This window comes from Nymphalis io, chromosome 3, assembly GCF_905147045.1.
Source record: "Nymphalis io chromosome 3, ilAglIoxx1.1, whole genome shotgun sequence".
NCBI classification, from domain to species: domain Eukaryota; kingdom Metazoa; phylum Arthropoda; class Insecta; order Lepidoptera; family Nymphalidae; genus Nymphalis; species Nymphalis io.
This window is the reverse complement of record NC_065890.1, coordinates 4,682,610-4,701,736: the sequence shown is the minus strand read 5'-3', so window position 1 is coordinate 4,701,736 and position 19,127 is coordinate 4,682,610. Positions and strand designations below refer to the sequence as shown.

Here is a 19,127-nt window from a genome sequence, read left to right as displayed (position 1 = left end):
AGGAGAAATAAAAGGAATTGTTTTCTGTTTACAAACCTTCCTTAATTTGGAAAGTTTGCAGCGCTTTAATCAAAGCTACTTTAATATCAATCCTTCATTAAACCGAGCCCTATACAATCATTCATTTGGAGCGTTCTCACGCCTCATTAAAGTCTTTTTCGTTATTCGGCGACCGCGTCTACCGTTTCCCCGAACACAATGAGCGGGTGATTCGGCGGCGAATAACGAGGGCATTTTGTCGGCCGCCTCTCACGTCCGACGCCTTCCGACGCTCAATGAAAGTTTACCTGCAGCCGTAACGAGCGATTTGTCCCCTGGCCCCGGTCCCCGCGCCCCTGGGCCCAAATCAAAGCCCATTCACATCTGCATGCCGACACAATGCTGGCAATTAGGCCGCGCTTGGCCCTACAATCGAACGTAATGCGCGCTCGTTCGATGACGTCGCTAAGCCGGTTGGTCCTGTCTCTCGCCAATTTCATCATTCTTCCAACGCTCTTTAAACTTGCTCTAATCCGAATTCGTAAAAAGGTTCTTGTTACCTGCGCTCAATTTCGTTTAACTTAAGAATTCTTAGAAAATGCAATAATGTAATAGAATCGTTGAAATTGTTAAGACTTATATTACCCTACCTTACCTTGAAAGTACCGACTTTGTAATTATTTATCTATTGTTTATTTTAAAAATGGTAAGGTACTTAATGTTGTAACAGACAACTGAAAAGAGGCAATGGGCGATTTCTGTATTTTTTGGAGGGGAAAGATTGGTGATTAAGTAATAGCGCTATTTTAATACCGACGACAAGTATTTAATATTTTCTAGTCTTTACAAAAAACCTTCTTATTCATACGAAATATATTATACAATGTGTTCTAACTAAAGTGAACTTAAGCAGTGTTGTTCTAGAAATGAGACGGGAAAGAATGCTGTTAATTGTGGATCTATTACAGAGGATAAATAATTATTTAATTCTATTTAATTTACGTATTTATGTAATTTAATTTTCAAAAGGTGTAACTACTGAGTTTTTTCTCAATTCTTATAATTAGAATCTACAACCCGAACCGATGATAACTATAAATTTTCATGCAACGAATTATTCAAAAGTTCAATTCAAATTTCAAAATTGTATCTAAGAGCCAAATTGAATAAAGCATATTTTGATTTGATACGCGTATAACAAACGCAAAAGTGTAAATAGGTAATAATTAAAAAAAAATCATGGAATGGAATCAGAGTATTGCTTGACGATTATAGATACAGCTGTTGATACTCGGTCACAGGGTCAGGCGTGGAGCGCGCCGGGTCACATCACGTCATCACTTCCTTTGTACCTCAATTTGTAGCCAGGGGTCAAATGTACACCATAAATCTTTTTTGTCTCCTTTATCCACTCCAAATTAAAGACACACCGATATGACTTTGAAGTTTGTTGCTCATTGAAATTAATGTTTTAATTTAGAATTAAAATATACCGAAACTTTATGTCGAATTTTTTTTTTATAATGATTGCTTGTCAATTTAAGAAAGAACTTTATCTTTTTGTATTTCATTTATTTTAAAAAGTTATGTATTTTTTTTAAACTATCAATATTGGCGCAGTACCTACTAGGTTTTTTTTTCACATAACAACAATATGTTAATTTATTATTTTAGGTTGTGGATCACGTCATAACGGGAAAGCAGTTAAATATTTAAGATTAATATCGTATTTTTAAAATGATTATAAATTATAATACATTTAGTATATATAACTAAATCGTTTGCGTTAAAGTTCAGTTTCTTAACTGTTTTTGAAAAACGATTTTGTTATCATTAAATTTCTATTAAATCATCATTTGAATGATCATATAATCATTTGAAAAAGAAATGCCTTCATGACCGCTTCATTAAATTTAATATGGATTAAATACATAATCACATGTACTCCCACCATGCAATGGTGCGTTATTGTAGGTTGGTGAATTTTGAATAGGATGTGACAAAAACTAATACGATGCTAAACCTGTCCTATGTTGTGACGGTAATTTCGTTCACCGCGGAGCGCGAGATGAATTACAATCACAAATTAAGCACATAATACCTAGGGTTGCCTAAGATAGATTTAAACTCTTAATATTGCGTTAAGGTCCACATGTTCTATTCACTGAACTATCAAGTATTACTTTGGACGATTACTTTAAAACCTTTTTTTGTTGAAAAATCATAATTGATTTAGATGTTACTTTTATATTGGGAAATAAAAACACACAGTATAATTGTTAAAAATTTAAAGTGAGTTTGCATCAGCATTAGGTTTTTAACGTTAAAATATTGACGCTTAAAGCTATGATATTTGAGCTCGTGGTTTCAACCTTCACTACACTCGTAATCGTCACAATTTCTCCTTAGATGTTTTACGAGTTATGGCAAACCGACGTTACATTAGGAGTGCTACGATAGTTCTCTGTTTCATCTAGAATATTTTGACTAAGCTTGCAAATAAAATATTTGTACAGTTTTTTCCTTTACATTTAGTTTATGGGTGAGCTTATGTAAATTTAAATTAGAATTATATTTTGTAAATAATATTACCTACCTATATGCAATTTCTAAATCTAATTATAAGTCTAATAATACTGTGACAGACTTTCGTCAATTTTTTTAGATATTAAAAATTACGGAAGAAATTTTCATTGTGACACGGAAATGTTTATGATGTTGTTTGTCTGTCTGCGCATCATGCGGAAAACAATGGGATAATATACAACTACATATATATGCTACTGTTTTGTGAAATAGTCCTGTATTCGATCCCCGTTATACTTAAAACTCCCTCTAGTTTCATTTACTAAGCTAATGAGCTTTTAAACTAAATATTTCCTTTATTTATAAGTATAATCATAATAAACTCTTAACTTGTGAACTAATTCCACTTAGTTGCATAAAAATATATATTAAAATATTTGCTGTTTCTAAAGTATTAACGCAGTCATAAAAAAATCTGTTTCGTAAGAATTTTCGCAGATTCAAATTGTAACATAACCTTTACATGTGACCTTTTACAAGTACATTAACAGTAGGTATAACAATATACCTATTATCTTCTAAAATAATTGAGTTCCCATTTCCGGGGTATTAATTACGAAACATAAACTATTTATTCAAAGGTTCACGCGATAAAAACGCGTTCTAGCAACTGGTTTTGAATATGAAGCCTGTAGCTAATATACATAGCGGATGTGTACTGATAAAGATTATGAGAAGATTGGATATTAAGAGTTACATTCCTTTTATCACTTATCGAGTCTATTAATACAACATTATAAATTTAATTTAAACTAATATATATAATAAAAACTTAATGTGAAACTACAGTTTCGCAAACAAGCGATGTGAGTATATTGAATGCGAGCAAACATTAAGAGCAACAAAACCAGCGAATCTTGTATCCTTATTTTACTTCAAGCTTCGACAAAACGGTACAATAATGCCAAATTAACAAGTTAACAATTGCGCAAATCTAGTGTGGGTGATGTCTAGTACACGGGCGTCTGGTGCATCATTAAGGAGCATTCACAGCGTCCGACAATATTCTTCATTTGCGTACCGGGCGGTCGTCATTTGGTACATTGTGTCGGACGAGCTGGATGCCCGCCCTTACCGAGTGCAGTGTGCTGCCGCCTTAATTGTACTCTTGTTTCAACTAAACCATAATTCTTATTAATCGTCTACTATATTAATGTTTTCATAAATATTAAACTTATCGTTATTAAAACATTTTCTTTCCAATACTAAATAATGCCAGCAGCGTAAGAGTTAAGAATTGTTATTTATTAAAGCATTAATTGTGTTACAATTATTAAACGCACCTTTCTATTTTTATGAGATACATAAAAAGTGTAACAAAAGTCATTATTCATAGCGGCGGGCGCTGTCCAAAACAAATCTAATAATATCAGCTGTGCCCACTTACACCCATTAAAATTTCCTAACCGCCTCCAATAACTTATCATCCACGTATCCAATTAAAATGTATAATATTAATAATACTAGCATTCACCTGTCACTCTAATCTATCTGCTTAGTTACGTTGATACGGTTTTGAACTTTATTTTCAACGTTATAGAGACCATAACCGAATATCATTTGTCATAATGTAATGTAAATGAAGAAAAGTGATCGTTGTATAATTGTGTCCATACACGGCTATCAAACATGAATTAGAGAAAGATAAAAAGGTCTCCCGTTTTTTTCTAGCACTCTCGTGTACCGATATTGATACAATCTGCCCGTAATGGAGAGATCCATCAGCAAGTATCGGTTTAAATAGTAAGGCAATTTATATAAATAATTGAACTTATTATAAAGATTAAGGAAAGTCTTAATATGTACACTAAGAAATTTATCTTATAGGATAAAAAAATAAAATGAACTAAAAAATAAAATGACTGTCACTTTGGTAAATTTTATTTAATTCTTACCTCCAATAAAAAGTAAATGTGCAATGAGATCCTCTATATTTAAGAAAAAGTTTTTGCGTTTTTCCATCATGTTGCTCTAGTTCGAGTTGGTACACAATGGCAAAATTTTCGGTTATCTGAGACACGTTTCCTTGTTTTCCTTTACCGCTGAGTGATGGTGGTGTTGGTGCTCACCCGGTTTGAACTTGCGATCTTTGTTTAATGTCTACGTACCACTAGGCCAACGAGGCTATTAATTCAGTCTTAATTAGTGTTTGTAATTTTTTTTTTTTTTTTGGACCCCTGATTTTGATGGGCCACCTGATGGTAAGTGGTCACCAACGCTCTTAGACATTGGCATTGTAAGAAATTTCAACCATCGCTTACATATCCAATGCGCCACCAACCTTGGGAACTAAGATTTTATGTCCCTTGTGCCTGTAATTACACTGGCTCACTCACCCTTCAAACCGGAACACAACAATATCAAGTATTGCTGTTTTGCGGTAGAATATCTGATGAGTGGGTGGTACCTACCCAGACGAGCTTGCACAAAGCCCTACCACCAGTAGACATACATCTTATATTCAAATATGAACAAAAACCGTGAAGAAAAATACAGACGTGAGATGCATTGATTCCATAAACCTGCACTGGAGAAGTGTGGCGGAATAAGCTCCAAGATTTAAAGCTTCCTTCAAGTCTTTTACAAATGTTTGAACATTATAAAACATTAACATCTTACTTACAATATTATTATCTAACATGTATTTACAGAAAATACATATTTTTATTGCATGACTTAAATTTAACACGTGTTTACATAATATAATGTTTAATATCTCAGTTGTGTACGTCAAAAATTACCACACCGTATTTAATAATCATGATGCCCGTGATTAATAAGGTCCCATTACATTTAAACAATGATTAATTTTGAAACGGAACTGACTTCGGTCTGTGTAACAGATATTGCCCCATACTATGAAACTGTTTAAGTATATATATTATGGACAGATAGAGTTGGACGTCGTTATTGAATTATTAATCGATTTAAAATAATAATATATAAAATATTAATTAAATCCAGAGACGTAAATTAATGTGTAAGAAAACCCTCATATACTTAAGTATAATGATGATGAATTCCTCATGACCAATTTTGGCAACGGCGGCCAATCTCAAGGGAGATTAGTCAAACGCGCGGGATATATTATAGTGAACAAGTGTTTGCGCAAATACAGGTGCACTCTCTATTCCCTCACTCTCATAATCCGATGGGACGGCAAAGAGACACGACCAGAATGAGTTCAGGCGCAGGACCAACGGCTTTACGCACTTTCCGAGGCAATGTACACGCTTCCAACTTTTAGACTCCGGGCTGCTACTCTACTCGAAGATTCTCTTCGACAGAAAAAATCGCTTACTTTTTATCGGCTCGATCTGCGGTTCCAACCCAGGACCTCGTTATCTGCGGCCTTATATCTAGCCACAAGACCAACGAGGCAGTCGCTTTAACCTAAATATAATATGTATACTTATATGAATAGACACAGCCGAGTGATAAGATCGCGTGAATTTTAACCGGTGATCGTGGGTCCTAACCTGCTTCCTACTGTGGAAACCTGCATGTGTCTAATTTCACTGAAATTCTGCCACATTTGTATTCCACCAATCCGCATTGAAGCAGCATGGTGGAATAAGTTCCTCATAAAAGGGAGAAGAGGCCTTAGCCCAGCAGTAGAACATTCATAGGCTGTTACAATATGAATAGAAAAGAATAGAATAGAACACATTTTCTTGTACACCACAAAAAAATAAAGAACACATGGATACAACTAATTTTAAAAAAATATTAATATGTCTTCGGCCGATCGTACGTCATACACTTTCATGCGTCCGAGTGACCCTCAAGTCCTATCTATTAGTAACTACTTATTTACAGATACAACTCATCTGATAAAATAATATACAATTTATTTATCTTTTATTGATGAAATTTTTTTAAGCTATTAAATTTTGTTAAAAAAGTTTTTCCTAATAAAAACTAGTAACGGCTTTATAATATTCTTTATATACTTTATATAATATAATATAAATATAATATAATATAAATAGTACACATCAAAGTTAACGTTGTGGTAGTTGCTTAAACCATATCTGAGCCTGCGCCCGAACTGCCGGATCGATCGACCTAAACATTTGATAATGCGACCACAAAATAATAAAATTAATCCACATATATTATCTTTAATAATCCTTGACTATTGTATTTCTTATATTTATAAATACTGAATAATATGTTGTTTTTAATTTTTCGATTACAATAAAAGAGAGATACATCATAAAATAATAGTAACTAGACTATTTTGAAGGTGGCATCCATAATAAATTTTACAATAAGTAATATTTAAGATATTTTAATATGATTATATAAATGTAATAACGATTATGGAATTTTAATATAAATAGGAATGCGTTGCGAGATTGAATCTAAAAATTATTTTATCAAGAGTTTAATAAGGTTGTACCTTTATGAATCCTTTATAAGAAAAAAAGTTACGATATATATTTTTTTTTCTGTAAAGCCAGAATAACATGGCCATGGCTTATAGTTAGTATTAAACATTGGCACTACAAGAAAAGTAAATAGTTAATAATGAAGGATATATTTAATCATATAAATAGACTGGACTACCTCGTAGGTTGAGTAGCTAGTTCTAGCTGCATAATATGGAGGTCCTGGCTTCGAATTCCTCGATTCGAATACAAGTAATTGGTTTTCCTGTTAAAAATAATTCATTAGCAGTGTCGAGTTACGAAATTGTTAGTGTTTTACAGCCTCATGCCTCGAAAGTGCATATATCCGTTGTTCAGCTTCTCATATCTCATCATTCGTGTCGAACTGTTATCATATTCGATTAAGAGAATGAGGAAATATTTGTGCACACATATGTGCACTGTTACATATGTATATATATATATCTGAGCAGGTGGCTAGTATCTAAGATTGGATAACCGTGGCCAAAATTTGGTCAGCTATTTATTTATTAAATAAGCTAACTTTATTTTAATAGAATATCAATTTCATATTAAAATTTAGTTAATATTATTAACATTTTAAATGATATATTTTATCATAATAATTTTGGTTATATTATAACGACAATTTCCATCAAGTTTTAAATTAGTATCTAAATAAAAATAACAAGATACTCTTGAACTGGGTTGGTAAATTCCTTGTAATTCATTAAAATTAATAGTAAAAGTAGAAGTGCTTTATAAGCATAAATATTAGAATTTCTTACACGTGTACGTATGTGTATGTGTGCTCACCTTATTAGCTCGCCGTTTGCCGGCATTCGACTTCATCAAAATAACTCACTCTGACTTTATTTTACTTCAGTATGCAAATGCACTCCAATTAGCGGGACTAACGTTCCTTGGTAGGTATTACTCATTATTTCAAGCAAGGATTTTTTGCGAGCGTACTGCGACGCCGTAATTAACTATGAACGGGACGAGTCCTTCAGCGTTTGCTTATTAACGTCTAATCTTTGTTGGCGACGGTCGATCTTAATTTATTCAATTAAATAATTAAACAGTAGGTGAAGGTTGCGGCCCTCTCACTGAAATTTAAAAACTTAACGTTCATTGTCGTAATGACGACTCGACGAGTATACAAGGGGGAGGCGAATTAATCAAATAATACCGCGGAGGTGCGGGGCCGCTGCCCCTCGCCCGCACCCCTCCGTGGCCCCGCGCACGACCGCGTGCTTCAGTTGCGACCGAAACGTTGCATGGGGAAGTGTCGTCGATCCCCTCTAACGCATCTACTTTTTTCGAAGTTCTCTATACAGTTTTTGTTCTAAAGTTTTACGAGAAGGTTTTTGTGCTTCAAGTCTTTTGTCCTGTCGAACTTGAAGGATACGAGACTGCTTTCGGCGGTGTAGTTAATCGAGTTAATACGTTTAGTGCTTTTTTTTTGTTATTGTTGAGTTTTTTTGTTTGGTGCATCGTGCCGGTTCGGAGTTCGACGATTCTATTAAGGCACCAAGTCTGGTCGCGTGAGACCTCCGGGAAAAAGCCTGAAGGTAATTATCAATAAGATTTGTTCGTGTTGCTACAGAAATGTAATGTAAATGCAGTGTGTTCACATGCCAAATCTAGTACGAGAACAATGTGGTTTGTTTGTAAACAAAACTGCGTACTTATTATATGTGAAGAAACTAAAATGGCATGTGTATTGTCACTACACTGCAACTCTTAGTATAAGAAAGTGCCGCATGTTACATAGTATAAAGAACTATTTGACAACTTATTGTCTGACTTCGTCGAACGACGGCCTTTAAGAATATCGTTAAACAAATACCACGAGCAGCTGCAGAGTATTCAAGCTACCTTTTACTTAGAAATACAACAATGCATTGTAAAATACTCGGGAAAGTGCAAGACTTAGTCCTTTGCAGAAACTGTGTACTCTTAAAAGTAATAAAATAAATATTTAAACAAAACCAGCTAAAATATTGTGCTAAATTGAAATGTTATGAAAGCATGCGGCACTCTTTTTAATAAAAGTGTTCATACATTAGGTATGCGCTACAAATAGGCACTATCTTTGAATCAGTAATTAGAAAGATTCGGTGAGCACAGTATTCATTATTTTACTGTCAGGTGAAACTTAATTACTTAAAGATAATTAAACCATTAAAGATTTATTTACTTTGAACATCAATTATGTTTAAAATAGACATCCTTTTAATTAAAGCTTTAACGGAAAGTAAATAGAGAGAAAGAGAGAAAGGGGCGCCGAGACTCACAACCCTTCATCATCTTGTGCCAGAAATTAAAGTTTCAAATTGCCTTAAAACAAATCAGAAGAAAAAAAGATTGCTTCGACTTACGTCATTCTATAGTTGAAATCATTGCTAAATAGCTGGTTTGAAAATTAATTTTTAAAATATGTCTAAGCAATATTACACGGACCACTTCATTTCATCGCCGGTTTAATTAAAAACGAGTGCCCGCACCCCTCCCTCCATTTCGGGTTGAAGTACACCCTGCCCCCGCATGGGCGTCTCGCTCCGCTTATATTTAGATAATTGTACAATCATCTAAATTAATGAGTCTCTCGTCCGGTCCTGGCCTCTATTGTTTTATATTTACGTTACCCAGAGATATATGGGGACAATTTATTTTGTTAATAATGGATTTTCATACCCATGTTGCCAACCTGACGTAGGTCCCACATAAATCTTGAAGAAATTAGGTTACTATAATAATAAAAATATATCATTTCTACTAAAGAGTCGAAGAATATAACCAGTCGGTTCATAACTCCCTGTGTTGACGACAGTGATAGAGCTCAATGCAATTAAAAGTTTCACTACGTGCGTGGACGAGGCGCCCGCGCGCGAATATCTACCTTAATTTATGCCAACGATAAGCTTGAGTTATGAGAGCCAATTAATAACTTATTTTAGGTAAGATTTTATCGAGTAAACTATTAAAAGATGCTATGAAATTTAACGAGATCGATTTTTCGAAAACTAATGACTTTTCTATTACAAAATGATCTTTACTGTAAATACAGTACAGCAATGCAAGGTCTATATTGGAAAGCTAATATCGTAGAGAATGGAGTTATGAATCTTGATCTGTAAACATCTCAATGTTTGTAAGGAAATTTGTTAGACTTTAGTCTACGGATACGGGAATGTAACCGACGAATCGAATTTAGTCTATCATACAGCTCTCGCTAAATTAAATGCATCAAGCAATAGGAGGACGGTTGGAGCGGGCAGCTCTCCCCGGAAGGCCCCAGGCGATCTGCCTAATGAACCCGCACCTCCCCCGCAGCCTGATTTATTAACGAATTAAATGCATTCTGCTGCACCCTCATGCAAATACATGATATATCTACGTAAATCATACGTTAAGATTCTTATGCTCTTAATTTAATTAATTATTGTTTCCATATTCATTTCTTTAATTAATTATAACGCTTCGTGTCTACTCGTATGTGTCATATTTTCTTTTAATAGCCGTTGTTCATACAAGCTAATTTATATTATTACCAAAAATATAATTTTATCTTTTTTTTTTATTCTGCTTTTTAATTAATATAACGTCTATGGACTTAAAAATTTTCGTAATAATATTTTAATGGCAACACTCACGTATGTTTTTTACAAAGTTGGATATGCTAACACTGAAAACACTTATTCATGGTGTATTACTAATGGCTGGCTGACTTATTGGCACGTAAATTCTGAATATTTTGAGCAATCCTGTGTTCATTTTAGATATTAATAAATAATTTATTATTATTTTTCGAAATATGGTGCAATCCACAGGTTAAAAGCGATTCAAGTTGTTTTACATAAAATAAAATGTGTTTGAAGCACTTAATTTCCTCTTAAACTCTGATGTAAGACTTCAAAAAATCCTATGCAATCTCTCTTCAATAACTACTTATATTTAAAATAATAAATAAAAAGGATGAGTCCTTTCTTGTTACCTTCATAATTGAATGAGTAAGCTCCAATCTCCTCAAAAGTAAAGAAACAAACTCTTAAGATCTCACTGCTGGGCTAAGGCCTCCTCTCTTTGAGGAAGGTTTGGTAATGAGAATTGGTGGACACAAATGTGGCATCCAACACGTGCAAGTTTCCTTACGATGTTTTTCTACCGCCAAGTACGAGATGAATTATAAACACGGACTAAGCACATGATCCTTGCCTGGGCTTGAACTCGCAATCATCGTAATCTTCATCTAATCAAGATTGGACCTACTTCCGTCACACTGCTCCACTACAGGTTTGGCGTCTTTAACTATCTGTGTGTCAGAATTTCACACAACACCAGATGCAGATTTTCTCAAGATTATTACCTTAACCAGCGAATACAAAACGAATTGAAAACAAATTAAGCACTTCGACCTGATGCTCTCCCGGATTTGAGCTCGATAATTACGGATATCCACGTGTTACCATTTCTATCCTAAATAGCATACAAGTTAAAGCGATTCGAGGAATATACATTTTTAATTGAATTCTCTCAGTTTAGTGTAATAGTTAGTGTTATACATTAAGGTATTGAATGTAGACGGTCTACTCATATTATTGTTGCATCCATTATTCAGTACCCGGCCGGTAAGGGACCGCGCGCCGGCGCTGCTAAATTATTAAACACGCGTTATAAACACGCCACCCCAACTTGTTCTTGGAATATCTGTACTTGGCGGGAGTAGATCTCAGAATCATTGCTTCTAAGCATAAGTTTCCATAATCTTCTTACTTTTTGTTGTTTTATAAGTCGTTTATCGCTTATTTATTGACGGATCTTGCCGTAACTTCGATAATTTTGAATAAATTTTACAGTCAGTACATACATTACAATAAAGTTACATACACCTTTGACCTCACGACGATCGGTGATTTTATTTTTTCGGTTCTTAATTTAAATGTAATAATAAAGATTCTAGTATTTCTTAGTCACACTATTTGAGCCCGAATAGGAATTCTCATTGAGTCAGTAGGCTCACACACCTGCTTTGATATCGCGCATGCCCTCTCCACTCCGTAAGTCCACATTGAACAAACCGGTTTCGATTACAGGTTATACCAACTACAAAGCTACATATCCTTTTGGCGGAAACGAACATCTCGCCATAGATTTAATATTCAATGTATTTGATTATTCCGAAATTCTATCCCATTTGGAATTTCGAAAGAATTTCCATTTTCATAAATTAATTGTATAATAAAATATATTAATACTAGCTATTATTTAAACATTTCAATGATGTGATGAATATTTTTCTATTTAATATATTAGTTTATATTTTAGATTCGTTCGTTCACAATGTTTTCATTTCTGTATTGTTATTTGGAAATCGACTATATACTTATTTACTGGACGATTACCGTTCTTGTCCACTATTCTAGGAATAACCAATTTAACCTCAGAGAAAAATAAACAAAGTCACACAAAGTTTATTTATTCTGTGGCGAAGATCGTCTCCAACTATGGCATTCAACGATATTTATAAAAACCAGAGACAATAAAGCTATTATTTAAGCACTTGTTATTTATTGATATGAATTAACGATGAAATATGTTATATTCTTATTTGAAACGTAAAAAATATGGTGAAAATAAAATTATCTGATGCAATTATAAGAACTTGCATAACTTAGAACTGTTAATGGGATAAAATTATTTTTCTTAGTCTATTACTTAACTAATAGCATGAATTATTTATGTAAAGTATAGCATCACGTTATAATTGAAAAAAAAAAAACTCTAAAGGCGCCGACGTAACAATATTTGTATTGAATATTAAATAAAATAAAGCATAAAAACGATTCGAACATTGAACGCTAAAAAACGGTATTAAAACGAGAAATATTTAATGTTAGAGACGAAGCGAGATGCAAGATCCGGTTATCCTTAATTTCCCTCCGCGTGCGGCCACTCGACTTGTGCCAGTCATCCTATTTGATTATGGAGGAAATTTAGTATTGTAATTGGTACTATGTATTGTTTTGTGAAACGGACGCAGTGTCGTTTCAAAATCATTAGAGGATTGCTCTTCAATATCTGTTACCATTAACAATAACCAATATTACTGTTATATAATATAAACTAAGCTAACGACCAGCTTGTCGTTCCGGCTTTACGTGAGTGTTTTTGATTTAAATAATTTAATTATAATGTTATTGAAACAAATATAATATCACGCAAAGCGACCTGTCCACTGCGCTCGTACTTAGCCAGCCCACCCAGTGATAAAACATCTTAACCTTTTTTTGCGCGTTCTTTCTTTCATCTTAATTATAATATCCAGAAATTTATTTTTCTAAAGTGTAACGACGATCAAACAAGCTTTATCCTTTTTCATAATGCAAGTAATGACTGTTCAGTATACATAAACACTGCCGTAGACTAATAATAATAATAATAGTAATAATATCCTGGGACATTTTTCACACACGGCCATCTGATCCCAAATTAAGCTTGTACAAAGCTTGTGCTATGGAAACCAGACAACTGATATACTACATATACTACTTTTCTTTTGTTAATACATACTTATATAGATAATTACATCCAGACTCAGGACAAACAGACATGTTCATGCACACAAATGTCTGTCCTGGGTGTGAATCGAACCCACAACCTTCTCTATCATCTACCAACCACGCCAACCGGCTCGTCTGAATGAATACTGATATCTTAACTGTCGAAAGTTATGGTTTCTTTATAGCGTTGACCACGTGCACCTGGAGAACAATTATTTATCTTAATACATGAACATTATAACTGATAAGGATTACAAAGAAAAATCAAATCTATACGAATTATTACTTTTTGTAAAAATAAAAAATCTCTTTTTGATTATATCATAACTTTTATTTTATTTGCTTAATAAAATAATTATAAAGCTCCCATTCCTTTTATTGTCTCCGTCTGAAAAAAAAACAAAACGTTATAATCCAAAGTTAGTATTGCCAAGGTATTGCTATTAAATATTGTGTAAGAAGGTCTAATAAATGGCTATCGTTAGCTAATAACCGCTATAAACGAAGCAAGACAGAGCCCATATTTCACCCGTCGCCATAGCAACGGGCGAAACAAACACGCGCCACGCTGCGAGATTATAAATACTACTAAGTATGGAAGTGGTGAGAGTGCAGTAAAAGCGGTGTGTCCACTATCCCGCCCATACCTCGATTTAGCCGCAAAAACTTGAATCGCTGTGTTAATTCATATTCGCATTCCAATGCATTAGCGACTAACTAATTCATTGTTTATACAATTTAAAAGAAACGCGAATATTGTCGAATCGGCTATTAATTTCGCGATTTCGATGTCGTTTTGTTGTTCTTATTTTAAATGTATCATACACAGTGACGTATTGTTAGTGTTGACCCTTAAAACTAACCCGTAAGCAGAGTTTAGAACAATATGTTGCTTCATTATCGGGGCGTCCGTATCGCTAACAGCAACTAAGTAGATTACAATCAGCTGGAAAGCTTGTTCGAGACACGAAATTAATTAAAACAAGTTTGTTCGCGGATCCTATGCAACGAACAAAGCCGCGCTGAGTCACTAGGTAATTACACTATAATAGACGTCTGTGAGGCGCCTCAAATCTAAAATTATCTTTGGGCTCATTACTGTAAGCCAATGATGACTTGATGAACGATTAAGGCAGCAATTTGATAACGACAAACAATACCAACTTTATCAGACACGTCTCAAATATTAACTTAGCAATAATTTAATTGGAGAGACAAGAAATACATTCAACAGGCACGGATGCTAATATCGTTCCTATTCGTATCGCTTTTTTAATTTTATAAATTTTTGTATAAATTATGAAAATATCATTCTTTATTGAATTTTATAAATCGTATTTCGGTAAATTAAATGTTGTTGCATTAATATAGTATTAGTAAATATTTGTTACTATAGTTTTGAATAGAAAACAAATGTTGTCGTTAATCAATTAACGTGACCTCGGCTTTTGTGACTTCGGCTTATATAAATAATACATTATATGTTCAGTGACATTTCGTTGATTGTGTAAAATATATATCTTGTCCATAGTCTGACGAACGTAAAAACAAAATTTAAATGTACATTTAATATACAAGGCTTGCAGATAATACAATAGATCTAATGATTACGAAAACATAAGGAAAATGAATATAAGAAGCGTTGATTAATTTCATTTTAAACAGATTATACACCACAAAGGCTTCAAGTAACGCAGCCAACCCTTTAAGAATGTTCTAAACGCCAATTTTCTATCCTTATATTGTGGTGATCGCGCCATGTCATCGGGAATTTTAATTATATTCCATGATTAATTATGTGTAACGAGGGAAGATGCCTGATTGATGAGCCGACTTGTTCTTCGTTTGGCATTGTCTCGTATTAATTGCGACTTTTAACATCGTACTCAGTCTCATTGTTTCCAATATAGTGGGCGATCTAATTATATCTATTTTAAAAGCTGACTCATTGCTTTTATTAATTTTATAATACCTAAGATAATGTCTAAGTTGTTAGTCTGACTCACTCTTAATATCCTTATTAAAATTTTAGATTGTATACGGCAAATTAATTATTTAATATTAATAACAACGGAAGTAAGATAAATATAGCAAACTAATTGACTTCGGGATTTGGTCCGGCAATTTAGTCGGTCCTTGATATCTTTCAACATACATTATTTTTTTTTTAATTTATTTATCCAGTTTTTTTTTTTTAAATTTAAAATTAAGTACATGACATTGAATATGATAAATGTTGTTCTGTAATATGTTTTGAAGTTAAGATACATAATTGCATTGTCCTTATAATAAATAAACCTATAAAGTTTTAATATAATAATTTATATGTAAAGTATTTATTTAATTATTATGTGTGTAACAAATACCTACGCATAAAGTCTGTCTGATATTGTTTTCGGATCAAATCAAATACCACTAAATCATAAAGATACACTCGCCTCACTTTGTAATAAATATTAAAGTTAAGTATAACTAACGTATCTAGAGTTAAAATGTCATTGGCTAAAACTCAAATAACTGTTTAGTTAAAAATGTTAAAACGTGGCTTATCTTAAGTCTTAATACAATAAGCCATCTGTTAAATTTGTGACGATTGACGATATCCGTGACCTATTGACAGAAATGTATTCAAGCAATCTCAAGGATGTATTATGAGGACAATACTAGTTACATACGCATAAATTTAAAATACGCTAACTTTTTATATGAAATCATTAATTTGAAATAATTTATACCAACTCCAAACATACAAAAAGCTATCAAGAAGTTAATTATAAAAATAACAATGGAATCATTAATTATCGAAATAGGGACATTCTTAAATGAACCTCTAAGGCTAAAGATTACGAAATGACATCACCATTATTTTAATTGCATTTAACCTTGAAAAAATAATAACAGCCATTTTTTTTTAAACTGTCAAAATGACATGCAGACGGACAAAAAATATTAACATAAAGTGTAGTGTTTATTGCGTAATAATAAATTTTATAATGGACTTAAACATGAATATGTACTTAATTTCCAATTATTTTGTTTGAAATTTGAAGTAGAATGTTGTAATTCGGTAGCTCTTGAGTGAACGCTTTATAATAAGGCTATGCTTGTGATAAAAATACATATTTTTTAATGTGTTACGTCTATGAAAAGGAAGTTATGTATCATATTATTTAATTGAAGTCTAAAATAAATATAAGTACTTTAAGAACAATCCTATAATATTTTTATAAATAAACGGGTTTACTATCAAGGAATTCTTGACATTTTTCGTTTTAATCACGACGTCGCCATTTTCCTGGAACATGTCGATTACTTCTCGATGAGTGCAACAGGATTTTATAATAAAAATTAATATTCTATATAATATTTATACATATATATTCTCGTGAAGTATGGATTATATTATAATAACAATATGATTGCGTAATTTGTGTGATAGACATTTTATAAATGTATAAAGAATATAATCAACTTTACGTTATTTAACGATTTAAATGTTTGTACCAGACTTCGATATTTCCCACACACTTTGAAGTCGTCTTTTGTGGTTTATCTAATCTTCGCAGGGCGGGATATTTGCACGGTGATAATAAAATGGCGAATGACCCATTATACGCCGCGATTTACAACGTTTCTTTGCTTTTCAATTTAAGTATTTTTCCATACCCACCTAATGAGTAATTTTCTATCGATTTCTTTGTATTCAATCGATAAATTAAAATTTAATTAAACATTATTTAAACGAAGAACTCCATAAAAAATATCACTAAATTAAATAAAAATTTGTTAAAAATGAGTAAATAAAACAAAATTCGACATAAACAGTTCACTCACCCCCGAATCGGCTAGAGGGTGGCCTAAATTGGCAGCGGTTCAAAAGGGTCCTTCCCATACGTTAAATACGCAATTCGGTGCTCAGTACAATCAGCCAAATGAGCTCGCGTCGATTCAATCAATTACGCATCTTTTTAAAGGCAACTTGGGGATGATGAGATCAGTAGGTCATGGTTACCTACTCGATTTGAGTACATAGATCTTGATCAAAAATATATGAGTCTTTAAATATATTGAAATAAGCTTTTCTGTGCTACGATTTAAGTCATAGGTTTATTTTTTATCAATTATTAATTATAATCTAAGATGCAAAACATTCTGTTTTTGACAATAACACAAATCTTTGACCTAAAAGAAGAAACATCAAATGACTTGCGTGTGCGCAACATAAAATATTACACAGGATATTTTGAACATAAGACGGTCCTTACAATTAAATGTCTTTTATTTATAAAAAGAACCGTCTAATAAAAATAATAACAACGGCGTCTGGGTGTCTATAGGGGAAGTAGGGCCTAAAGATTCCCGCTGCGTCGCTCGTTAGCTACACAAAAATAGATAAATTATTTTTATCTGCCAATTTACCCCAATCTATATCATTGTTAATACTCGATGACAGCTATCATTTAGTAAGAAAAATTAACTGCAATTTTGCGAAGATAAAGTTTATCATTACAATTATTGTAATATCATGTTAATGTTTGATAGTGGTAATAAAAAAAAATCTTCACTCAATCCGCTTATTGCGTTTTTGCTTCAATACTAATGAAACTCGATGGAATCATGAATAACTTGAAATTTTGTTTATAGCCACACACACTTTGAATATTTATAATATTTTTAAATTGCTATATAGGAATTTATATAAAACTAAACAATCTCTTATGGTATGTGTCACGTTTAAAGAAATTTATGCTTATGTTTAATTCTATTGACTTAAATTTAGAAGTTGTAAATTGAACTACAGTTTTAGATTGTATGTTATTGGGAGTCCAAATTTTGTATTAATAAGAAAATTTTGGTAAAAACAAGCTTTATGTAGAAATTTAAATTTCATTCAACGTTTTTTGTTATTTTAAAAAGTACTATCCTAGAAGGGGTCAATAAGACGTTAATAATCCAAATCAAAACAGACTGATTCTACAATACTTATTATTATTATTAATTTGTATAAAGCAAATCAAATAATCAGTGTACATATTGTTCGTCCAGGATGGGACATCGAAAAAAAATCATTTGTTAAGCGAATAAAAAAAGTGTTTCGGTTCCATCGTTTCGAGCGACGAGCGAACGAATGCAAGCTACGAGCCGTATCTCCGGCCGCAACAATACCTTATCTTATCATTACCGCCCCATCCCGATGAATTACCATAACGCTCATTTGCATGTACCGACGCGCGTTATTTACGAATGGGAGATGACGGATTTTCTTCCGCTGTCGCTGGTTCGGTTACCGAAATGAATTGTCATTTGTGCTTTGTTTTCATTCTGTTCTAAATTAATTTAATATTTAATCATATTTTAATTGTTTATGCATACATTCGCTCTATGTATGCCACAAAATAATAAATTTGTGATAATTGAACATAGATAAAGGTTTCAGTCAATCAATGAATTTGTTTGTTTTCTAATGAAAATAATTTAATTTTAAAACGCAGAAACATATTTCTGTAATTTGTCTTCGCTTTGAAAGGTAATGTCATCATTATATTTTAAAGACAAGATAATAAAAAAGTTACGTTAACAACTTAATAAGAAATGTCATTGA

General features: G+C 32.7%; 1 protein-coding gene across 2 annotated transcripts in view; it reads left to right on the top strand.

Annotated features, from left to right (window-relative positions):
• The window catches only part of LOC126781393 (LIM domain transcription factor LMO4), a 158,700-nt gene that overhangs the window by 59,679 nt on the left and 79,894 nt on the right, over window positions 1-19,127 (top strand). Inside the window, exon 1 of one of the 2 annotated variants that reach the window (XM_050506354.1) lies at window positions 8,234-8,533. The exons of the other annotated variant lie outside the window; for it this stretch is intronic. The gene's annotated coding sequence lies outside the window, so the exon portion shown is untranslated. Of the gene's footprint in view, window positions 1-8,233; window positions 8,534-19,127 lie in introns of those variants that run through there. 2 annotated transcript variants of the gene reach the window in all.